At 39.6% G+C, this 26,397-nt stretch overlaps 1 protein-coding gene across 23 annotated transcripts in view; it reads right to left on the bottom strand.

Moving 5' to 3' along the window:
- Positions 1 to 26,397, bottom strand: part of ZBTB20 (zinc finger and BTB domain containing 20) — a 473,996-nt gene that overhangs the window by 256,023 nt on the left and 191,576 nt on the right. Inside the window, exon 5 of one of the 23 annotated variants that reach the window (XM_058829844.1) lies at positions 7,896 to 7,961. The exons of the other annotated variants lie outside the window; for them this stretch is intronic. The gene's annotated coding sequence lies outside the window, so the exon portion shown is untranslated. The remainder of the gene's footprint in view (positions 1 to 7,895; positions 7,962 to 26,397) is intronic. 23 annotated transcript variants of the gene reach the window in all.

Below are 26,397 nucleotides of genomic sequence, written 5' to 3'. Positions count from 1 at the left end.
TATGTTCTGCTACCTTAAGGGTCTGTCTCACACCTACCATATCCAAGAAACTGAGAATAAAGCTCAGTGTCTGTTCCTCTATTGTGTTTCCTATTGTGCCTACATATTGCAGCATTTGTGGTCTGTAAGATGACACACTGTAGGAACAACTTTCAGTTCTCTGTGACAATAGGGTGAGCTGAGGACAGCCTGGCAATGTTAGGAGATGAATTTCCTGCCCTTTGCGGGTTTCAGTTAGACTCTTAGCATTATTTGAACTTTTGTGGTTTAATTTTCTTTGTTGTTGTTTTAATTCTAATGGCAGAAAACAGGAGACAAAACAACATCCCTCTGGAGGCAGTGAATCTCAGGATCTGAGGAGTAAATGACCATGTTTTCTCCTTCCGGCATTTTAAGATACATCAGCAAACAGAGAAAGGACATAGTAGATCTATAGAATGGCAAAGGGACATAGAGCTTCTTATTTTCTAGTACAGATACCAAAAGCCTTAGGATCTGTTGATGTTTAATGGTCTTCTGAAGTAATTTCTTCCCACTAGCATACAATCACAACCACAGGCTCAGAAACTGCCCCACTACCACAGGGCAGAAGGTGACAACCTTCATGAAACCAGCATGAAAGCTGTCCTTTTCTCTTTACATGTTTGAAAAAGAATCACAAAATAACTCCATTGTACAAATAAATAAGCCACTAAAACAAATAACAAATTACTTTTTTGAGAGGAAGAACTGCTAGTTATGGGATAACAGTCACTAACTACTGCCATGAGTTTTCTCAAATTCCAGGGAACATCAGCATGGGAGAGTTTTATTTAGGTCCACCTTGACTAACATATGTAGAAAGGAACATTCTGATTCTTCATTTCCTCATTCTCTCGGGTGTCACAGCTTCCTAGACTTTGCTTCTGCTTATAGTCATCTCTCAACACGTATTTCAGGAAAATAAAAATCTAAATAAAGATCATAGTCTGTTCCATTATGTGCCCTTCCTCTTCTTCTCCTCCTTTCTTGCATTTGTGCAGTGTTGTGGCATCTATTAACTACCCATGTTTTCTGAATGACATTATACAAGGTGCAGGATGTACCACTGTGCCCTAAAAATATCAACAACTGCATTAGTCTCACAATAATTAATGGCAGGCATTATGCAAATGACAACTTTTTCACTGCAAAATAATGACATTTCTTCATTTTGAGCAGAGTTATGCAAAACAATGAATTGGGGATGATAAATCACACAGGAGAATTAAGAAAGCCATAACGTTCCTGCCCAGGCAGGCAGAAAGACAGACAGACCAACAATTTAGAACACATTGTTTGTTCTCAAACCGCTATTAAGAAATAAATAAAAGCATAGCCAGTCGGTCATTAGAACGTATGTATAATTTAGTTTCCCCCCTTTAGGCAACTGTGCATAAGGGAACGTTAAATTCTAGCAATCGAATTATTACAAGTCACAAGCAAATTTTTTTTATTAACCTTAATAAGTCATTCACTCAGAGACTACAGTCATCAGGCAAATAAAATGTATCACATGTCATTCTCTTACACATTAACTAATTTCTTATGCAAACATCACAATGTATAGCAATTACCACTGCTCAAAAAAGCCCCAAAGTCAGTTTCAGTTTATTTTATTGCTTCTGTGCATGGCCATTTCCTGTAGAGCTTTGCTCTCTATCCCCATGTTTTAGGTACCAAATGAATGCAAGAAACAAGAAGCTACTTCTCTGAAACGTTGCCAAACTTCTTCCTCTTTATTGTGAGTATTGTTGGAAAAAGATGTCGGTAAGATCTCCTTGTGAGCCTCAAGAATCTTCTCAAAGGTAAAAAGCCAACACTGACCAGAGGCACCTCCCTTTCCCATCCCTTTCTCCACTGCATGCTTCCCACCTCCTAAAAGTGCAACCCCAACCCAGTCCTCCCAGTGTCCTGGTGCAGGACAGCCTGGGAGCTCCCCAGAGCCACCATTCCCACACTGCTCCCCGAGGAGCAGGCTTCCCAGAGAGAGTGGGACTGGAGGGGAGCTTTGAACTCCCCCTACATACAACACTCCTCCCCTGCTCCTTACAGTGTCTCCTGATGAAGAGGAAGTAGCTCTAAGCTTTTAATAGACAGCACTCCTGGATCTTTCTTTTCAGTGATTCCTGCTGGGAGAGTCTGATGTTTCAAAGAGTTACAGCGATTAAAGCTGGAGAGACCTGTGGTATTTAATCATTTAGTCCATCCTCCCACCTGAGCTGGGGTATTCCTTACACTATATTTCCTGATGCTCTATCTAGTCTAACTTTAGAGAGTACCAAATAACTGGGCTCCCACCTCCTCCCTGGGGAGGTTATTCCACAGTGGCACACCATGAGACTGGAAATTTCCCCAGGTATTTGCTGCAATTTTACTTCTTTATGATTAGCTTTATTAAAAAGCTTTAGTTTTCACACTCACAATACTGCCATAAGAATTCATTTCTGTATTAGTGTTGAGATTGAAACTGTACCAGACTTCCTCACATCCATAGGTCAGCATGACACTTAACAACATTGTCCTCTGAAAAATAAAGCTGGATTTGGAGCACCTAAATATTATTCCAAAACCTCGTTTTATCCTTCATGGTGACTGCTGGCAGGAACTGGCAAGAAAAGGGATCCAGGACAGGATCTTTACAGCCAATGCAGTATCACCTCCCTTCTAGCCACATCAGCTGCTCCCCCCAGGAAGCACTCGTGGCCATTCCAAACACATGTAAAGCAGAACATCAGCTAGGATTACATATTCCCCATGAGGAGGTTAAACTGCAGAGCTCTTGTGAAACATAGTGAAGGGTCTGTAAAACCCACAATTCATATGTCACAGTGAAGAGTCAATTCCAGCTTTATCTGAACCAACAGGAAGATCATCTATCCCTTTTCCTTCTCCTCAAATGTTAGTACCCTTTCCTCCAACAAAGACAACTGAGTCATTGACATGGACAGACAGAGAGCCCAGGAAAGAGAACAGTTGTGCTGGAAATAACTGGTGTCTTTGAAAACAAAGTGGTAGCAGTTGACCACCCCCCTCCCACTATCTATTTCAGGATTTTTAGGATTCAGAGTAATTCACCCCACCTTGGAACACTGCAAAAAATTTTCCACCTTCAGCCTCTCATCCGGAAGTTAATAACATTTTGCAGCTCTCCTTAAATAAAATCCAGCCCATCCTGGATCAATAAGACTGATGCCTATTTCCCTAATGGCAGCCGATTGCCATTTGCTATTCAAATCAGACTAGATAAATTACAGTACATGCCAAGGAACAGGCCAGTGAATTAAGACAGGCCTCCTGAGGACCAGTGATATTATTAATCTTTTAAGACACTATCATATTTCTTCTTGACAGTGTGCGTAGACTCTCAGACATGCTGCACTCAGATTGAAATATCAGCTGCTGCAAAAAATCAATAGCGTTAGAAACACAATAATTTTCTGTCTGCAGGGTCCCCAATAAGCAACGCTTGTGCTTCTCGTCCTTTCCACATCTATGCTCCAAATGCACTTCTTTTAAAATCCAGGCCTCAATTCTGAACAGTCATTGTGGTGGACAAAGTTGCTTTTGTTGTCATCCTTTGCCACAGAAGCCACAAATGTGCTTCTCGATAAGGTTGCGGTTCTCAGAGACAGCAGAAGGTACTCCAGGGTCAGATACTCACCCAGTGTATTTTACCCTTCTCCCCACACCCTCCTGCTCAGTCTCTTGCTCTCTCATTGAAGACTTTATAAAGATAGATACTGCTAGAGCTCCTGCTATCCCTAAGAAAAATGAAAACGGGGACCTTGGACGTGAACTGACAAAGGGAAACCATACATGACAAGGAAGGAGAAAGCTTAGGGGATTTCTCCTCAGACTGGCAACAGATATTTTTCCAATTTCTCAATTGAAACAATTTTGATCTCTTTAGACCTGTGGATGAATTCAACAGAGGCTCTAATAGTCAAGTAAGCTGTCCCTGGTTTCTCAACTGCTCTTTATGCTAAAGGAGAGAAGGAGTCTACAACTGATACCTATTCCGAAGAGGGTATTTTATGATTTACGAGACAAGTGGGCTTAGGGAAAAATTGGGGGATTGGCAACAAGATGTTAAAATGAAGTTTCTCCTCACCCTTGACATGATATAGTGTAACTGTGTTGGAAAAGCAACAATTCTAAAACACAACAAAATCAGAACTCTCCACACAATTCTAAGCATGAGATTATTCTGCATACAGCCGGGTAAAGGAAAAAAACCCAACATTTACAGAAATGGACCAGAGTGAATAAATCAACTCCAGGTTGGCTAAGCTGTGATTTGAGATTGCCAGATTTCTGGCATCCCAGGTCAACAGTGACCAGGAAGAGTTGATGAATGTCCCAGTAGGGTGAGAGGAGTGAAGCGATGAAATCATTCAAGTTACATCACAATTAGCAGTAGCCTTCTGCCCTTAAAACATTGTTAACAGCACTGGCAGGACTGGAGATCAAAAATATTAACTCTCCTCTGACTCTTGCAGAATGGTGAGGGCTTCATTTGAACTTCCATTTACAAAGTGGGGTAAGCGTGACCCACATGCAATATACAAACATAGCTCTGCCTTCTGATGAGTGCCAGGGCGACCAGGCTGATGGACACGCACGGCTGGCTGATGTCAGCAAGGTGCTCATTAGTAAATGGATGAGGAGTCACTCTGTGCAGTTCTGGGGTATGCTTTACCTTCTCTATGCTGAGCAGAAGACCTGGCTCCCCTCCTTCCCTGGGATTCTCAGCATCCCTCTCTCTGGTGCATGAAGTGACATGCTTAGACAAAGAGAAGAGTGAGCTGCCATCAGGCTTGCTGCTAGGGAGAGGGTAAGTTTAATTAAGGCTGACCAGTGGATAAGAATTTTCTTTACTGGGACAGAAACATGAGGTCTCAAATTCTCAAACAGTATGAAAAAAAAAAAATAACCTGGTGAAGTACCTTCAGACCAAAAGTGACCAGAAATCTCTCTTCATCAAAGTCTTTCTGCTAAATAGAAAAGAGGGTGATGAAATGAAGATATGATGAAGTGTTCCCATCAGCACCATGATGCAATTTTCCTGGAGCAAAGAAGGCTTAGGAAACACCTTAATGCTCTCTATAACTACCTGAAAGGAGGCTGTAGCAAGGTGGTGGGCACCCTCCTCTGCCATGCAAGAAGTGACACAAGAGGAAATGGCCTCAAGCTTGTGCCATGGCAGGTTCAGATTGGACATCAGGAAGAATTTCTTCACTTAAAGGGTGGCTAAGCATTGAAACAGGCTGCCCAAGTAAGCGGTGGAGTCACCATCCCTGGAAATGTTCAAGAAATGACTGAATGTGGTACTTAGTGCCATGGTCTAGTTGACGTGGTGGTCAGTCAAAGGTTGGACGTTATCTTGGAGGTGTCTTCCAACCTTAGTGATTCTACGATTCTATAATTTTCAATTAGGAAAATAGTTACTTTCCAGTACTTTGTACACATCTGAGGAACAGACTTGAGATTCACTCTTGCTCCTGATTCTCCATGAGTTGGATTTGATTCATGCACCTGAATGGAACTGCTTCCAGTATGTACAAGTCTTACTCCCAACAGGTTTTGGTTGTGCCATGTGGGATCTAGGAATGTGCTGATAACACTTCAAAGTACTTGTGAAAGTGTCATTGTGAGCCATGTGCATGTGGAGCTCAGCCTAAACTGTGGGCCTAATATGAGCATTGGCACAAAACTATGCGTGAGCAAGCAGTATGAGGGCCAAGGAGTAAATATGAACAGACAGCATCATGGGTGATGAAGGATGGGATTTGAGTCTTCTGCTTTTCTTCTCCATTCATCAGCTCACTCCTCTGCCTGCTGTTCCTCTTTGTCCCCTAGTCTCCTCCTAGCTTTGCTATGTTCTGTAACTATGCATCATTGCTGCTTTGATTTTGCACAGCGAAAGTCATTAATTCACATAGTACTATGGCTAACAGCACCATAGTTTTGCAGACGATGCCGTGGTATCTAAGACAACGAACCTACAAATATCACTGAATGATAAGAGAAGAGAAATTCACTTTTCCAGAGCAGGTAAGGGACTAAAAGGGTAAGGGTAAGGTAAGGTACCTATACAGCTATGAACATTTTGAGTTGGGTCTTCTGATAACTTCCTGTATCAGTCTGAAGAATGTGGTAGTAGTATAAAGCTACCCCAGAACCCATGCCATACCTATGCAGAAAGCCCCAGAGGTGTAGCTGGGCTGCAGTACAGCATCATGAGCACAAAACTCCCCACATCAAAGCTGTGATGTAATGGTGAGAGCCATTACATTAAGGACACCCCATCTTTGTGTCTGTAAGCACACCAAACACCTGAGTATGAACTGAGGTCTTTAGAAAGATGGGGATTTCACACCACTGTGTATTGTAACAAGGCATTCCCACACTGAACTTGTACTCCACCTGCATGTAACTTTTTCCTCTTAGAAACTAACACAATTTATTTTGATCAATATAGACTAATTTCTTCTTTTCTTCTTAGGTACTGTTATATGCTGCCCTATGCCCTCCTTTATCCTCGAATTTGGAAAATAAAGAATGCCTGTAGCAACTGGCCATACAACTATTGTTCAGGTTTCCCTGATACTTTTCCCCTGGGAAGCAAGACACCAGTGGTTGTTGCAAGACCATGTAACTAGATGGACATCTTCATGCTGAAAAATACTCTTGGGATTTAAAAGACGCTGTGCACATCCTCCTTCCGACATTTCTGTTTCTAAAGGAAAGGATTAGATGGAGGATGAAAGTACGCAAATAAAGCGTTAGGGCCATTGCTGCTGGTCAGAGCTGCTTCAGAGGAGATTCTCTAGACAGCCTCCTCCGGATAGATCCTGCTGGAACAGAATCTCCAGACTGTAATGTTTAAATACCATTCAGAAGTTAAAACAGTAGTGACAAACCCAGTTAGGTTTAAAGCCAGATTTCCATTGCAAAACACCCTGCATGCCATCCCTGCTGACAGGCAATGCCAGGCATTGCTGTCAGCCACAGGCTACAAAAGGAAGAGGAAGAAAGTAAATGTACTGCAAGTTTAAGGCACAGACACATACTGCTAACAACTGCTGTCTGATATCCATCCTCACCCCCAGTCTCTGCCCCAAGACACTGCTCTAATTTTGCAGTACAGAGAACTGGTCTGTGCACAGAAATCTGCCCACAGGCTACAGCTCCAGGACACCCAGAGAGCATTCATCCCACCCTGTGCTTGGCCCCCTCACTTATAGGTGTTGAATGAGCCCATTCTGTGATGAGGAAGCAGCACGGGGATTAATGTCAAGCTCTAGTTTCAATTCACAATGATCTACCAGCTCATTCTATAAAAACAAATGGAAAGTGGGAGTGCTTTTAGGGCAGAAGGGCTGGGAGAAAGTGACAGTGTAAGAACTCCATTCTAGATGAGTGGAATAGAGAATCCAAGGTGCAACTGAGATGGTAAGGAGCTGAGTGACTGTATCATGCAAGAAGAAAAAGGAAGATCCATGTGGAAATGGCCAAAAGACAAAGATGCAAAGGGAAGAACAGAGAAAACTAAACGATAAGAAAATAATCTGAGATAAATGAAGATTTTGAGGTGGTTGGAGGAAGAAAACCTAAGCAATGAAAAGATGTCAGAAAATCCAACCGCACTTAACCCAACCACAGGTTAGGAGTGCCCTCTCTAAAAGATGGAGCTAGATGAAAGGTGTGCTTCCTTTTCTGGCCATTAGCATCTATGTCTAGCAATAACTTGAGAACAAACCATTTCTGAAAGCTCTGTCAGCTGTTCGTTCCACACCACAACCACAACCTGCCTAGCATGGCCAGAGAAATAACTAAACAAAACATGAATTCAAAACTTTGGATCTCTTCACCTCTTGGTAACGATTCAGCTCTGCCGAGGTCAGAGGTGAGAGGAAGTCACTACTGTTCAGTCAGCTCTGTGAAATGAGCCAGGAAAAGGTAATGAGAATGAGCTTTTCCAGAACAATATTCTCCATGGTACATTAAAAAGAAATTCTATCAATGCTCCCTGGTTGCACTCTTAATAAAGGAGGTGGAGGGGAAGAAGGCCTGACATCAAAAGATCAAGAGCATCCTAAATTCTCCCACTGCTTCAGTGTGAGCTGGTGCAATGAGCTGCCACAGCTGTGGGGGGTGAGGCATGCACCTGTGCAAAGCATGCTAAGTAATGTGTTACAGCAAGCCATGGCCTCTTTCTTTGTCTGAGGATACACTCCCTCCAAATAATGGGTAAATCTACTAAGAGGGGTGGGAGGAAACATCTCCCACTGTGACAGACCTGCTGGCTCTCTCACATGAGTAGAAATACAATTTCTCACACTCACACGACTCCATCCCTGCGCTGGAACCTCTGGTGGAGGCACTCTGAGATCAGTTATAGGTTTTAATTATGAAATGACAGTACCATGGCTGGCTTTGCTTGAACCAGCGTGTGTCACTGAAGCTGATGGGAAATATGTAAGAAAGAGACCCAGTTTAATTAGCCTGAATATTTTACAATGATTATTTTCTACAAGAAAACCATCCCACGTCTTGATTTGTCACCTGTCAGGTTGCTGTTCTTATTCACCATGATCTCTCCTTGCTTCTTCGTGTCATAAAAAACCAATGGTGAAAATGACAGACAGATGCAAACAAGATTTTGGTAATTACAGCCCTGTGGCTGGTGGTTGTTTGAACATCGTTTTATTTCTTCCAATCAAACAAGTTCTTGGACTTCACAGCCCTAGAGCTTCAGACAGGGGTGAAGCTGATTATATTATGACATTACAGTGCAGACTGGCAGATCAGACAAAGTGGATTTCACTCAGTAATTAAACTGCAGTATCTTTCGTCTAAAGTCCAGGACAGGATTAATCGAAAGGTAGCTCTTTATCATTGCGATTAGTGCTGGGATTTGAAGAGTGACTCCACAGATTTCTGATTTGATAGCTCGTCCTGGGTACCAGCTTATCGGCGACTGCACATCTGTCTGACTTGTAAAAATAGCATGAGGTCAAGATCTATTTGCCAAGTTGCACCATTTCCTTTATTTTATTTTTACTTGGAGATTGATTTAAATATTTCAGTGTACTTTGGCTTTCTGTGGCAGTACAAAGATTTCCATTTAAGACCTGCTAACATATAACCCTGCCCCCACCTTAAACTGCATTGTGTCTAGAGGACAGACTCACAATTTTATCTATACCTTTAAATTTATCATTCAGGGTCCAGGAAAACCCACCTGACTGTCAGGAACGAAGACGTACAAATTTCACATACAATAGCTTTCTAGCTGCTCTGAAGTGGTCTAGCAAAAGAAGTTTCAAGCTTTCAAGGCACTCCAAGGATTTAATGGATGAAAACAGAGTCTTCAGAATTTGGTTTTTTGTCAGCATTGTATAAAATCCCTAACATAAAATGCCAGCTAATGCTTTTTTTCTTTTTTTTTTTTTCCCTTTAAATTTCCAAAAAGCTTTCAATGCTCCTGCTTCTCCTCACAAGACTAATAAACACAAAGCTGGGAAAACTTTCTCAGTACAGCCAGTTTCCTTATGCTGCTGGGTAGGGAAGCAGCACTCCTGGCACCTGCCCTGATTTACTCACTAGAGGAAGGAGAATTTCTGCAAGTCTAAGCAAGGCAGGGAAAAGCAATGGCTATCTCTTTTTATTTTCTTCTGCAAGTAATCATTCTGTTTAGGAAACAGAAAAACCAAGGTAAGACAAAGAAAAACACTACTTCTCCCTCCCATCAATAAAACAGTTAGGCACTGACTTAAAATTCTGGAGATACTCTCTATCTAAAATCTCTTGCGGGCAATGTTGTTTTGAATTACACTCTATGGAGAATACCCTGCTAAGAATCCCAACATATTCCAAAAGCATATGGGAGTGGTTTGGCATTTGCCTTTAGGAAGTCATATACAATTTTAGGTTCCTTTCAACAAGTTTTCAAGCCACAACAGTCACAAAAACTGATGTCCTACAGGCCACTATTACTAGGTTCCAACTTTTCCCTAACAAAGGCTGATTAAAAAAAAAAAAAGTATTTGTGAAAACATCAATAAAAATTTAATTTGCAGCTGAATGGATTTTTTGAAAGCCAAATACTGAAAACTGAAAGAATTTTTTTGTGGAAAGAAGCTGAAAATCGAAAGTATTCTATCTCTAAGTCAATTCTCGGCATAGTTTCTTTAAAATTTTTAGCCTTCCAAAAAAAAGTCACAATTTAGACTGCTTTGTTTCATCCTCAGAATAGTCCTGTGCCTACCACATTCTGTACAATTCAGAATTGCTTGGCCCATCTGTACAAAAGGATAATCGCCATGATATTCTTGGATATTTTGCCTATAGCAATGTTTCCTCTTATTTGCATGAATCTCTGATGTAGATTATGTCGATCTAAAGCAGGGACAATCTCTTAATTTCTACCCAAACATTTATTAGAGACAGACCCTAATTCTGTTTGGGTACTGGGTAATAATACAATTTAAATAACAAACTAAACAATTCTCTAGGCAAACAAAGTATTTTATCTGCAGTTTTTTTGGTATTGTTATTTTTGTAGTGGAATTTACAGAGAAAAAAGCCAAATTATTCATAAACATTCATTTAAAGTATTGAAAGCTATTTCACAGCTCTTGGAGTCATAGAAGACCCTCAGTATCATGCAGTCTGATTCCCACACAATAAAGAACTTAAAATTCCTCCCAGCAATTCCCAGATCTATTCTAATGAGTAGTGGGTATGGGCACTCAACATTTACTAACAGCAATGATCCTAATTTAAGGAATTAAACCAGCAGAATATAAAAAAATGCCTTGGACATTTGTTTTAGTAAGTACTTTCCCTGCCCAACCACTTAGAGGTAGGGAGAGAAGAGGCAATCTAGCCAAGCAAGTAGGGAAAGGCACAGAAGCATCACAGAGATGAATGACAAACAGTGTATTTCTTGGTCAGCTAATAAAGACACAGATAAGTACTACCAGACAGAACAGTCTCAGTAATCTTTGTTTAAATGGCTAGCTAAATATGTAATAAATTCTCACTGTTCTACTTGTTCTTGATAGAGGTGTGAAGGTGTAAATTTTATTCTTAGTCCTGCTGCTGATACTGTAGATACAGATTCAACTTGTATAGGGATTTCAAAGCTAGTGTTCAGACCACCAAACTATTCCTCAGACCAAGCTGAAAACAAAATGCAAATGAACTACTGCAGATCCTGAGATCATGCTGTTTCCCTCCTGACTCTCAGAACTTCCTCATTTTTCCTCTGAAAATTCTAAAGTTTTAAAAATATTATTAAACAATCAAATAAGCACCAGCCTTTATATTTTTTTTTTCATTTCTGAGTCTTTGCATTATGCTTTGATCATAAATTCAGTATCTTCCCTCCAATCATGAGGACTAGAAACTTATTTTATAAACAAAAAACAAAGAACTTGACATTATCTGTTTACTTCAAGAGTACAATCCTTAAGAAAAACATCAGCTATTATGACACTTTCAGTAAAACTGCAACCACTGCCAGCAAAGTGAAACATTAATCTAGGTGTGCACATCCTTCTGGTTTTCACATCATGTGTAAACACTGAAATTCCACAAAAAGAGCCTTGTAGTTGAGTGTTGCTCTGGAGAAAAGCTGGATAGTGTAATGCATCCATGACTTCACGAAGTGGTCAATCAGCAAGTGCTCCCCACTAAACAGGAAAGGACTCTTATATGTCAAATCCTGGCTTTGGTAACAGAGTGGTGAATTTCATATTAACATAAACCAGGGTAAGACTTGTCCCAGTGTAAATATAACCGGAATCAATGTTATGTTTTACAGAGTTCCTAAACAACTACAAATTTCTTCCACCTGGAAAAGGGAGAAATACACATCTTGCAGCATGATGTTTTTTGAAATGAAATCACAGCTGAAAGCTTGGATAACACTAGTTAGGAGAGGAAAAGAAATTCCCAGCCATCAATACAAAAACTGACTACATTTGTTCCCTAAACTCTAAAGATGCTGCCAGCATCCAGTTCTTACACCATATGTTAGTAAAATGAACCAAATCGACCCATAATCCTAACCAGGAGGTTACCATGAGGGCTGAAACTGTGATGCACTCAGTAAGGATCTGTTTTTCTCAATTAAAGAAATAACCATAACTACTTTCAATCGAGTCACTCACACTCATAATGTATCTCGCCTCAAAAGATATTTAAAATCATATATTAAGTATGTCAAGCAGTCATTCCATTAATAACACTTTGCACTTCTATTCTGCTTTTTATGCCAGTAGACCAAAGCACTTTGAGATCATGAATTAATCAATGCTACCACCACCTGTGCACTGGAAATAGTTGGCTGGCGTCCACTTAATGACCCTGGATGATAGCTGGAGATTTGATCCTCATTTTCCTATCTCCCAAACCAAGCTTTAACCGAGAAGACAAATCACCAACTAATAACACCAAGAAATGATGGCTTCCCCAAATTCACCAAGTACTTAGCACAATCAAAATAAGTCTGTCGGAGTAAGCGGAGATCATAAACTTTACTGAAAGCTTCCTAAATTTACATCAAGTTTGCCAAGATAACAGTTTCTTATTCCTCTCATGATTATTAGGCAGATTTACATTCCCTCTCTCCTGTGCTATGCTTACAGGCAACAAATGAGACTGACCATTGTGGAAGACTAAAAATAAATTTGAGAATAAAGTAAAAAAAATTACCCTGCTAATTTCTAAGTTTAATTCTATGATGGAGTTTCATGAAAACAAAACCTGTCAGTGATGACTGTCAACAAAATATAGGTTTCTGCAAAAGGTTTAAACAGAACTGGCCATATTTAAGAGCTCCTCAGATTTTATCACCAAATAAATTTATTACTTCAAGTCCCTCTAGATAGAGCTCATAATCCTGAAACACTTTGCTAACTTTTGATTTGACTTCTACTTATGAAGTCATATATACTTACTGAAGTCAATGGGAGCTTTGCTAGAATAAGGTCTGAGAAGAGAGTTTGCTAAAGATATTACTCTTATTTTTACAGTAAAAAAAATAGCTGCAGAAAAATATCTGTGCCTGAAGTGGAAGAAAAAGGTTCAAACTTCACAGTGTTGCTTTTAATAAGGATTATGTCTTCAAAAAGAAGACACGGCAGATCAGACTGATCATATCTGCTTAGTTGATACATAACCTTATGTTCCCAGCTTAGAAAAAATAATGCCCACAGACTAGGACATGATCAACTCACGCTATACACCATCTAGAATTTTAATCCAACTGTTTAAAACATATGTTCTCTATCCACCCTGAGTAACTCAGATGGTACATATTTTTCCTTTGTACTTCAGATTTTACCAAACTGCAGATATTTAATAGTTCCCTCTTGTATCCTGCACAGATTTCAGTAATATGGATTTAAATAGTTTTTTACTTTTGTTGATATGCCTTGCAACTAATACAGAGGTTAAACAAAACAGTTCCACTTCCAAGAAACTTTTCTATGATCAGTGGGCATGAACTCATGCCAGTCTGGGCACTCAAGTCATATTCTCCTCAAATGTGCTGAGGGAGCTTTTATATTGTCAGGTATCAACTGAATGCTAATTATTCCTAAGTGCCCATCACACCCCCACTACATGGTACAAGCAGAAAGAGCATTTAAAGATAAAAATTTTGGCCTATGGGCTCACCTAAATTGCCAGAGGGTAACTGATGTTATCAAACCAACATTAATAAAATCAAGTATTCTTTATATTATATACCATTTAAACAGAGCGCAACATTTCATCAAATAACTGCTTTAAAAAGATTTGTCCTAAAACACTCTCTGATAGGATTATCATCAAAAAATCATACCCTAGATGTGGTTTCAAGTATGTAAAGTTCAGGGCATAGGGCTCAAAACATTGCTTAAATATAGCTTTGAAGTGCCATCAGAAAAGCACTTTGGCTTAATCACATCTGGACATGGCTAGCAGACAGGACTTAGCACTCGTGAGATAAATGTCTTTTGGGAAAAGCAACTGAAGACCAAGTGGTGTATCCTACAGCATCTCACGTGGTAACAAACACCCAGGCTTGAGCCATTACTGCGCACCCAGTGCATGGCTACCTTCCCATCTACTCACTGCTTTCAGAACTTCTTATCCTCGGCAAAAATGTAAGAAAGTCAGATTGCTTCTGTCTCTGGCTAAACATAAAAAAGACATTAATGAAAAATGCTGCTTGCAAAACTTCATTTTATGCCCTCCATGTCATAGTTGAGAAAATTCATACTCTGTCTCTACAAATTAAACTGGCTTTAACGTATGCAAAATTTCCTCTGAACAAGGGAAAATTTGGAATTGTAAGAAAGAACATCCCTTTTAAGTTTTATAAATACACTGAGATCAATCCTGACAGGAATTCACAAAGTCCTGACTGAACAAATTGTGTTGGACTGCATTTCCCCTGACTCTTGAATTTTCCTTTCAAGATTATGTGATTGAATTTTCCAGACTAGATCCGGAGTCTACACTAGTCTCTTTCACTAGCCAACAGATTTAACCCAGTGATTTCAAATGTTTGCCCAAATGCTGCAGGAAGAAGGTATTATTTGCCCTAGTTCTTACCTTCCTTCTTCACACACTGTGAAAGCTACCAAAACGACAAGCTGACATGAAGAGGCTTCTCTTGAAAACCAGGAATACCTCCCTGTAAAGCTCACACAATGCATTGTCAAATTTCAAAATATGAATTTAAAAACACAGAGACTTATCCATATTTATTCAAGATCTCACAGAGATGGTAAATATGATCAGACAGGGATTTGAAGATAAATAATATCATCTGCTGTCTCATCTTCACTACTCTAAAATAAGAAGCCCAACACTGGTAGAAGCATTCAAACTGCAGCCTATATTCTTATGGCTCTACAGTTTCTTTTTACTTCACCTGTACTCGCTTTTTGTGCTGGCAGTGGTGGCACTTTTCGACGGCTGCATTTTCCCCAGTATGGCCATTACGAACAAGACTTTTGGTTTAGAGCACTGAAACACTCTGTAGGGCAATGGGCACCCACAGAGGAGACATGGGTTTGGATTGAAAACAGCCTCGGGGACCTCGGTCAGTGGAGCACAGACATGCTATAACCACACGTTTATTGAAATGGGAGACTCCTCAAGCAGAGTGCTCCCGTTGAATTCTTGAGTGTTTTTCTTTCAGGGGCATTATACTGTGTCTGAATTCAACAAGAAATCAAATTAGGACTCCTGGGCTCCATTTCTGGCCTGCCACTTACCCATGATAAGATATTGGGCAAATCATTTAGCATAAATAAGCTTCAGTTTACAGAGCTGAAATACTGCACATGGGTGCAGTAAGGCTGATGAAAAGTACCATAATGGTATTATTAAAGTGCTTTCTCCCAGATTTTTAAAATTCCTTATCAAAGGCTGTCTTAACCTGCCTTGTTGAATTTTAAAGTGTACTCACTTTCTTAAGAATCTCCTTTCAAAGGAAAAAAAATTTGACTGTCTAAAGATTTCCTTGCAGACATTAGTACAAGACTTTAGAATAAATCTACATATGGTACAAATAGACAAAAACAATTTAAGAAATTATTGCCTTTAAGTTCCAACACAGAGTAGCATAACATGCTAGCATCTCTTTACATGTTTTTTTCTGACTTTAGCTTATAGTTCTGGGTATGTGACAAAGAGGAGCTGTCTCCCTCTCTGTCATCTCAGTCCTGTCCCAATAGCTGTTCCCTTCCACTTGTGCTCTGTCAAGCAAGTACTGGTATGTGTGACTTTTCCAAACCAATGAAATTAACTGAAATCCAGTCTTTTAATGCACAAATTAATGTTCACCAAAACCTTGGGGATCAGATACAGCAGATTAAAAGTACTAATGGGAGTCAGGCTACATCAATTAATATTTAAGACCAATAATTTCATATACAGCCAAATTCAGGAATAGTGTAAGGTACCCATGCTGAGACATACCCACTCAGTGCTAATCTTTACACATTATGTACGTGGGACCTGAAAAGAGTTCATAAAATGCAAATGCAAACCATTTAGGGCCTAATACATAGTTGCATAGGTACATAATCATTACCATTATGTACCCAGAAAAGTCCATTTTCTCATAACCTGGAAACCTGCACAGTGCTCCCACTGTACACACAGAAACAGAAAAGTGAAGACTAACATCTTTAGGTCAACTCCCTCATTTTGGTTTCTAAGCTTGTGACAACATACATAGAAGAATTTCAGATAACTTTTGAACTACTTACAGTCTTCATTCAGACTTTACAACCTATGAGCAGAAGTGATCCCTTATATGAGGAAGTATTTCAGATGCCTTTCTTTGTGACAGGCCAAATGACGCCTCTAAGTGCCTAAAATTCTTCAGCTGACTGCATATGGAGCCCAAATGAGGATGGAGGTACCTGCACCACAGGTAACTAAATGCCAGCAAGAAGATCCTTTGACCCTGGCTTTCAGAAGCTCTGAGCATTTCTGGATTTTCATGAAATCCATAGAACCTACAAGTGCTTAGCTCTTATGTGAACCAAAGATGCAGAAAAAGCAGCTTTCCAGAATTAACACACAGTAATTGGGAGATCATGTTGTGAATTCATTAACAGTTTGTTAATTCAAAACATTAACATCATAAGCACAGGGTAGGAGCCTTACTGTTCATGAAGGTTGTTTTTGGTTTTTTTTAAGATGATGTCATCTCCCCAGCTACAAATAATACAATACTCAGACTGGCCATGAGGAAGTCTAATATGAAATACCCCTCTAGAGACAGCACAACTTCAGTGACAATAGGACTTGTGCTGCTACCAGGAAAACTTTCTGATTAGCTATTCTGCTCTGATAGCACACACTGTACCTGCTTTAGGGCAATCCTGTTCAGCAAACAGGATTGTCACCAAGGAGTTTTCTTCAGCTTTTGTGAAAATTTTGCAATTGTCTCTCTTTCTCTTCACCAGTGTACTTTTTCTTCCTTTCCTCTTCAGTGAAAAAAAAAAAAAAAAAAGATCTGATCTTCACAGATGGAAAATTAAGTATTGCCAGGATGGTCAATATACCCAACAGCCATTCAAACTGGTCTGATAAATGAAAGCATTTAAATAGTTGCAACCAAAATAAGCGACAGAAGGTGGGAAAATAAATGCATAATTATGCCAGCTACTAGGGTACTGTTTATGTTTTATCCTTTGGAGCATTACAAAGTACAGAACACAAACTATTACTAGTATTTTTGTATACCTTAATATCTGCATATTAAATCACAGGTATTTGTGATACACAAAATTTAGGGAGAGTATAAATTACCTTAGCTTCTCCAAATGATGTGCCAGGGCTACCAATTGGTCATTCAAAGGCACTGCCAGGAAGATTGCTCAGTAATATAAAATGGCCAAACCAAATCGTGACACAACACAATTCCTTATGTGACACTTCTGAGTTTGCAGGCAGCACATGTTGGAAATACCAGAGATGAGGTAAACAAGATTACACAAATTAATGGAATCATCCTCTTTTACGTGTCACCCCGACCTCCAAGGGCCCAAGCAGCAAAGAAAAGACAAAGTAGTAGTAGAGGGAAGGTCTTCACGGCTGTCCTTTCTTTCCCCTTCACTAAGTGACTTTTCAGGGACTTTCCTGCATGTTAAGCATCTTTTTTGCATTGCTTAATATTGTTATTAATAATTCATATTTTTGTCTTTCTCCTCTCACTCTGACAACTTTTATTTTTAATCAATGGGCATGTGTCAAATTGCTTTGTTATTTATTTATAATGTAAGCTGACAAAAGAATGGGATATGTGGTATAAAGATGAGACAGTGTTTCTTTCCTACAGCTGATATCCTCAGTAATAACTATGTGTCTTGTTCTAATCAGTAGGGTCTAAAAAACTAATTTTGCCACAAATAATGGAGGACGTATTTAGTATATTTGTACAGCTGGATGTCTCTCCTCTGTCCCCACAGTCATGTACTGACATAAAAGTTGAAAATGTAGGTTTATTTGTATGCAGGCACATTGTCTTTGAGGAAGAAAAGGAGTGCACAAAGGTGTTAATAACAATGTGCCAAGTACTGATGTGCTTATTCAGACAAATGTATTACTAAGATCAATGTTCTTTGTCCCCTAATGTATCAACAATTCTCACAAGTTGTTTATGGCAGAAACCTTCCTACTCTTTTCAGCTCACAAAACCCAAATAGAATCAGTAACTCACTCAAGACAGAGAGGAATCCCATGGCACAACACCTGCTTCAGCCCCCTTGCCACATAACACATGGGAAACCCCTCGTGGCAGAATGCATGGGGGAAATGCATCACAAGGCACCTTCCCTCATAAAGCTGGAAAAACAATTAAAGCTTCCTCACCAAACACAGGAGAAGTAAGCTGTTGATTACAACTGGCTTCTGCGTTACACACATAGAATCTGACTCCTACTCCCCTTTCATGCACACATATTTTACCTCGACTGCTACTCGAGAACTCATTTAGTTTCTCTCTGGATTTATTTTTGTCAAATTGTAAAAGTGTCTCTTAGTTCCAGCTGAATGAAATTCACTGTTGTGACTGCCTTGGTGTGTCCTGAGGCAGGAGGAAGCCCTGTCTGGACTGTGGGAATGGTTTGATGGAACATGGGATTGTATTCTGCAGCAATGTTGACCTGCTAGGCAGGATATTGCCACACAGGGTGTAATTACTGTAAAATAAAATAAAGCACAAAACCATGGCAGAGGGGGAAAAGGATGAGACACTTTTTTTTTTTTAATAAAAAGGCTGAAATCATTGTGCCATGTGATTTCTAATTCAAAGGAGGGTGTAGACTGAGGCTGTCTGCTTATGACTCCTTCTTCCTAAAAAGTTCCTACTTCCCATTTTTCTATAGTCACCAGCACATGTTATGAGTGGGGGTGTGTTTGAACTTTTTATTTCAATGCCTGCTGAGACTGTTGGTGCAATAAAGAGACATCCCTTTACATCCTGTTCCAAGCACAATGTAATATCAGCAGAGCTACCTGGTGCAGCTCTGAAAGCCAACCAAACAGGAGGACATCAAAAATCTCAAAGCCACCATATAGACTGGCCAGTGAACTCAAGGAAGCACATCAAAGAAAGCAAGGTAGACAATTAGGTTGTTAGAGAATTATGCCACTAGAAAAATGGCTTGGAAGGGGGAAGAATTTACTTTGATTTTCAAAATAAACTGTCATAGTCCACACATACACATTTGCTTTTATTTTCAAGTTTGCTGGTGTTTCATTCTGTTTTAATTTATCCACTGTGGAAGAGAGAATAAAAACTGAAGCATTTTCTTTGATGTTATCCTAGCCTTAATGCTTTCCTTCAATGCCTTCTTCACCATACACATCATGCTGAGAATAAGCATGGCATTCAAAGTGGGGATTGTCCCTCCTGATTTACACTCAGGGACAAAAGAATGCAAATGTCTATTTCTTATGCTTCAAGACCAGTTGGTAACCAAATCTCCCTATTTTATGCCTTGTTTTGATACAGTTAGAGAATCCAGACTCCAGTGTGGCCACAAGTGGTCAGTTCACATATTTTTCATAAACACCACCAGTGAATTTCCCCTCTCTACCACCTAAGGGACCATTCAGATTCTGAATGCCAGAAGAAACTATGGCCATTTAACACACTTTAGAATACAGAAATACAGTAAAATCAGAATAAATCTCAGTTATTATAACTAACCCCACTGCATAATCAGGGCTCAGGCACATATGGCATCTAGACAACTCAAGAATTGGAGAATGCTATCCTGGAGACTTTTGCCTTTTTCCAGGGAGAGCAACTGAGCAGCCCAAAACTTGTGACACTGCTGGGTAATTAGTCTGTGATTTCTGACTTCAGAAGTCAAATGCTCCCCTCACCAACCTTCCTCTCCCAGAAGAACCTCACAGAATTAACTTTTATTTCTTTCTGTGTTACCAGTTAAGAATTGCATAAGCAAGTAGAAAGAGAAGGGTGTTCATGTCTAGTATTCCAAACAACCTTGTGGATTTTAAAAGGCCAGAGGAAAATCCTCTGGGTGCACAGATGAGGTGGGCTGCAAGACAATTAAAAACCAAGCAATTTGTAAATAAGGCTAGTGTGCTGGAAAGCACCAACTCTCCCTGGATATGAAATAATGTCCATTTCTGTTCACTGTCTTTTCATATCATATTCAGGAACACAAAAGCAAAGGTGTGTATCAGCTATTCAGTTGTTGTCAGGTTTTGGTTTTTTTTGCTAGTTCGCTTTTCTTTCATATGAACCTGGCTTTATTTAGGGGTGAGATTTTCACAGTGTGGAGTACTGGTCTGTTTCATGTAAAGTGCATGGTAAACCACTCATTGATTTCCATGAATATAAAGTAAATACTGACTCTTGAGAAGATTACCCTTAAAAAAAAAAAAAAAAAAAAGAGGCAAAACCAGCCAAACAAATAGAAATCTAAAATAATCATTGAGTGTCAGTATGTACCCAATGCTTATGGGTGGTTTTCTTCTCTCACCATAAATTTTTCATTTCCTATCAGGTGAATCTTTTAGTTTTTCCTTGATTTATATTATGCTTGACTAACAGATGTAGTTACAAACTGTACAGATATAAAAGTCTAAATGTCTAAGAGGGGAAAGAGATTGCCACAGATATTGTTATCTTTTCAATACATACTGGTACACACATATCCCTAAGATTACAATCTGCCAGTAACATGTAGTAAATTCAGTTCAAACTGTTGCTTCGTGTGTATTTAGTCTAAAATCTACTCGAGATTTAAAAAAAGAGAGGCTTGCCATGGTAAAGAAAGGAGACTACTTGGGATTACTGATTGAATGATTTGGATTTTGGGATGACAGAGTCAAAAAAATTGGATCATCTGAGGTTACACAGAGGCTGAAAGCAAAAAAATCAGCTTGAAGTCTATGGACATGTGTGTGCTTCCAAGGACTATGGATCTTCTGACTAAAACAGAGGGGAAAAGGTTAGGGCACCTGTTTTTATTCTTCCTCAATTGCCATTTTATGTGCTGTGTGGCCTGCTACACTTCTGTGTCCCAATCTCCAAACCCTTAAACAGAAATTGTTAATTTGTACACAAACACCAATGTCTTGAGATGGTGTGGTACATTTTGCTGAAGTTCTTTTGCCATTGACTGAAGAGACTGGTAGTTTTCATGTAAAATGTAATGGTACTACTGCTGTCCTGAAACCAAAGGAAGTTTGTATTTTCCTGTAGTCACTTTTCAAAATATTTACTTCTGCTCTAGGAAGCTGCCTTATGCAGCATGTAAATTTTGAAATTAGGTATACTAAGAAGTAAGTCTCCTGATTTATTTACACTATGAGTCAAATTTAATCGTGCCTTATACACTGGGTAGACACTTTGACCTTCAAGAGATTCCAATCAAGACAGAATTTGTCTCAGAACCTTTCTCTGCCAAAGTTTTCCACAATCTTGCTCATGTGTTTTACAGTAATACTTTCTTTTTTCTCTGTTCATTAACTATTAAAATAAAATATTCACATGACAGATTTTTGCCTCAGTTTTCCCACAGCAATCATATTTCCTCACCCAAGAGGATGTCAGGAAGCTTCATTAATTGTTTCTGAAACATTTACAACTTTTCATGGAAAAGGTAAAGCATCTGTCTCCTAAAGGAGAAAAATCATTTCCAAATGGATGAAGCTCCCCTCTGAAGCACACGTATTTTAATTCTTCACTCCGTGATAAAGAATTCAAGACACAGACATTACAATCAGTTTGTCAAGTTCATGTGTATTATCTGAAGACCAGAGCTTGTGTCTTTTTCCCTCTAACTCCTCTTTAATCTCAAAACAGAGTTTCTTTGTTGAAGTAGCTCTGCAGATGGTGACAGGCAAGAGGTTATGTGAATTAAGCAAGTCATCCCACAAGTAACAGCATCAGTGAGTTGGTTTCCTTTAGATTTGGGTTCTCTTCCTCTGTGACATCCTGGCCATGATAACCCTAGTCTTCCCAGTTATGACAACCCTCTCCCACCTCTTCCTCCCACACTCTTCCACTCTTCACCCTGGCCAACACTCACAGCTCTTCCAGCTCCCTCTTCCACACTGAAGGGCTGGCACCCAGCAAGTGCTCGGGAGGAGGAAACACCAGACCTGTCTGGGAAAGACGACTGGCCCAGCTGGGAGGACACCCCTCACATTGGGCTCTGGAGTGCACACTGCAGCCTCTCTCGCAGGCAGGAGTGATTTCTGCCTCTGCCTCAATTATGATTTTAGAAAAACCTGTAGGAATTGGGAAGCTTCTCCATTTCTGCCAAGCTTGCTTAAAAGTAGACAGTTTTAAGCTGATAAAGGAGGAGGAGGGTGGTCTCCTAGAAATGAGGGATTTTCTCATATTGGTAACTTAGGAGTGCAAACACCCCTGTCATCTTTACTTGTATTCTTCTGGATTCATGGATTGGTGTATCAAGTTTTTCAGGCCACAATGGCTAGCCCATGAGAAATACAAAGCCCACTTAAAGTACAAAGAAATTACCAGCTGGCAGCAGCTTGCTTGAGCTCATCTTACATGAGAATTTTTTTAGAATTTCTTTTAAAAGCTGAATTAGAAGAATAGAAACTAAAAAACAACAAAAAATATTAAGATTTCTGAACAAAAAATCTAATGCAAAAGCATCAGCAGTTGATGCAAATAGAGAAACACACTAAAGAAAGAAAAACAAAAATAAAAGCCTTGAACTTCATATCACCAGGGATACACCATCATAGATGCCTACCACAAATTTAGAGGCTGTATTGTCCCTTTCAGAGGGTAAATTTACTTTCTTTCACTCTACACATTAGAACCATAGCAGTATTTTAACACTAGGTAAAACTAGTAATATAAAAATGATAACTTGGGAATGAGCTCCACAGGTATGCACTGAAATAGTTCTCTGCTGCAAACTAGAAAAATGGGAATTGAAGATGGAAAATATTAGGGATATCTCAGGATTAGGGAAAGAAAAAAAAAGTATGTCAGAAAGCTATGCCTTCAGGATAGGAAGCCACTGGGAGTTTGGGGAGGATTTTGAGCCACTGTGTGCTGAGAATGAATTGAATTAATGTACTAAGCCTCTGTAATGATCAACTCCAGTGAACATACCCAGTCTGAGATCCACTGAAGGAATGATTAGCACTGACTTACAGATCTGAAAGCAAGAGGGCATCAAAGAAATATTACTCTGACTTCAACATGCAAACCAGATGAGTCCCATGGGAAATACAGATCTACTGGGTTTCACTCGGTCACACTGGGATCTCCTCATCCTACCACAGCCCTGCAGATCCCCAGTGCAGCACAGCACCACGTGTGCAGGATCCCTGGTGCCCCTGAGCTGGGGAGGAGCCATGGCCATGCACTGCAGGACAGCCCTGCTGCCCAAAGATTCCCCACATTCCAAGTCCTTGCAGTCCTCTGCTGCCATGGGGCTTGTCCGATGCAGACTCCTTGGCTAACCTGGCTCACGATCCAGAGAAAGCATATTCTCCTGAGCCCTTTGCAATGTGACCCTGATGCACAGTGCTCATGTGCTGGGTCTGAAAGCAAACAGTACATTTGGGGAGCCTTGGATTTATTTCAAAACAGATTAAGTCCTTTTACAATAGAAACAGGAACATTAGAGTCCTTGTAACAAAAACAGTGCAACATGGGTTTCAGACTGATCAAGCCAAAGCAGTCTTCAAGGCAATCCTTTGTCACAAACAAGTAATATTTTCACTCCACGCCCCGCAGCAGACCCCTGTGATATATTTTATTTCCTTTGCAAGTGGCATCAAATCATTTTCCAAAGTCAAATACATCTACCTTCCTCGCTTCTCTCTCGGGACTCTTTGAAGGAGAAGGAAAACATCAAGACTAGACTGTGTTGTGGGACTAAACATGTCAGGAGAGAAACAACAAGAGAAAACAATTACAGGCATGATACATAATACAAAATAAATTGGGAAAAGTGTGAGAAAAAGAAAAAGCAAAGCCAAATCATCTGAGCCATAGCTGAATAGAGCATAAATCCCCGTTATGATTTTCCCACTCACCATCCCATGCCTTAGGATTCTGCTGTACTCTGTTTCACTACTGTCTATCATTTGCACACATAAAACCAGTGCTGCTTTGAGATACTCAGCTTGATCTAAAAATCCTTCCTACCCTCAACACCTGTCCTCCTGCCAGCACATAAATCCCAGGTATATCTGCCATGCAGTATCACCTCTCCACATTACTTCTGTACCCCTGCACCTTTTATACATCTCACTTCAAACATCATTTTCTAAGGACTGACTCACACCACAACTTCCTTTATTTCTAAAATGACAAGATAATCTGCCCTTTCTAGAAGCATCCATTTTGTCTGATTTCTATTCTTCCTGGAATTTCATGATGTCACATCAATTCATCACAGGAGAGTAGGTGAACTGGTGTGAGGGGGAAGATCATCATCATGGAAATACCTTCACAAAAGGATGCCATCACTGCCTTACATTTATTTATGTTTCAGATGTCATCAGAGTTTTGAATGGCAGCTGTCATTCTACATCTGACATGTCCCTATGTGATGTTTGTGGCATTTCTCTGCATTTCCTCATCATTTATGCAATATGCTAAGTACAATCCTAAATGTATCCATTCTTTTGCTCTCCTTCAAAACTCCTGCCCCAATAATCTGAAACCTCCATCCCTAACCACCTTTCACATACAAGGTTAAAGAAGCTCTCTGGAACTTCTGTTTGTTTGCATTTTCTACATCTGCAGAGAGAAGGGATTGTATCACCTGAGTGATGCTTTAAACACGCAGAAAAGAAGTAACACCTTTATAATGAAAAGGTGAGCCTTCTAGGGAGAGAGGTCATATCCTAGTAGTGATGTGCAAAGAAATGCTAAAGCCTCATTACTACTCACAGCTGTAGGGAGATCTCCTTCAACTCAGCTGATAATTATGTGGAACAAAAGGACCAGGACAACTACGGCAATTTGCCTGAATCCAGGAGCAGGAAAGCAATCTTTCCTCTAACAGTATCACAGATATTCACAGTTGGCTACAGAATTCTTACAACTTAATTCTCCAGCATGAGCCCATCTTTTAAACAAAAGCAAAAAAAAAAAAAAAAAATCTCCCTATTACCTTCTTTTCTCCCAACTCCTCAAGAAGTTTTCCATCCTATTCATCTTTTCATTTTAACTTTTCAAAATGTGTTTTAGCTCTCATGACTTGTTTTTCCAATTTTTATAAACTTTGCTCCAACCTGATGACTAACGGAAAAATGTTTGTACGGAAAAATTGAGAGCATGATGCACCAGATTCCATAACTCCCAGAAAAACTTTTACATAAGATTATTGATCTATATTACTTTCTTATTCCTATATTCATTAATTTTAAAATATGATTATGGTTATGAATCTGTTTTCTAATTGGACTAAACGCACTGAAACACTTTCCTTGCAATCTAGATTTTAAAGACGTTAATATTTAATGCTTGGGCAAAAATACCCATGCTCATTATATGCCCTTTCCTTGTTTCTTGCATCTAGCTAAAATTCTGGTTATTTATCCTCCTGATTTCCTTTTCCTTTATTTTGCTCTGAAATAGAAGACCTGTACTCCAGTACTCAAATTAAAAGGCAAGAAGTTAGCATCTCTGTTTTTTCCACCTCTGGCAACGCAAAAAAAACTTATTCTGTCGACTGGTATAAGTTACTTGCTCTTGCAAGGATAACTCCTCAGACTTCTAGACACCACTTCACAGTCCTCTGTTATACCAAGACCAAATGTGCTTAAGAGCACCTACAACAATGAAGTGCTCCCAGCACAGATTCAGTAAGCACACCCCAGGGATTTTCAGTTGGATGGCTCAAGCTTAAGATCACAAAATTAGGGCCTAATGATGTTATTAATAATGAAGCATTGATATTCTCATTCTCATTCTGAATTAGGATTTATGGCAGTGTGAGCAAAACCCAGTATAAATTACATCTGAAGTTATCAATAGCTGCAGAAGTGAAAAAGTGCAGGCATAGCTCCTTCACCACTGGAAGGCTTACCAGGAATGTTGTCTACTCCATATAAAATGTGTAAAATAGCACAGATGTGACTAGAAACAGGTAATAGTGATGGTATGATTTTTCTTTCTTTGTTAATGACCTACATGTGTTGTTTTGCTTAAGGTATTCAACAATTTATTCTCTGTATTTCAGGAAACCCACGCTGAGTTGATGTAGTATCTAATGTTTCAACACTGCAATACACGTTTCCTTCCTTAGCCTTTCCCATACAGGGTTCACAACGATCTGTGGAAGGATACATTAGTTATGCCTCTGCTACTGTCCT

Source organism: Poecile atricapillus, chromosome 1 (assembly GCF_030490865.1).
Source record: "Poecile atricapillus isolate bPoeAtr1 chromosome 1, bPoeAtr1.hap1, whole genome shotgun sequence".
Lineage (NCBI taxonomy): Eukaryota > Metazoa > Chordata > Aves > Passeriformes > Paridae > Poecile > Poecile atricapillus.
Note: the sequence above shows the minus strand (reverse complement) of the source record. Positions and strands in the feature narration are given on the sequence as shown.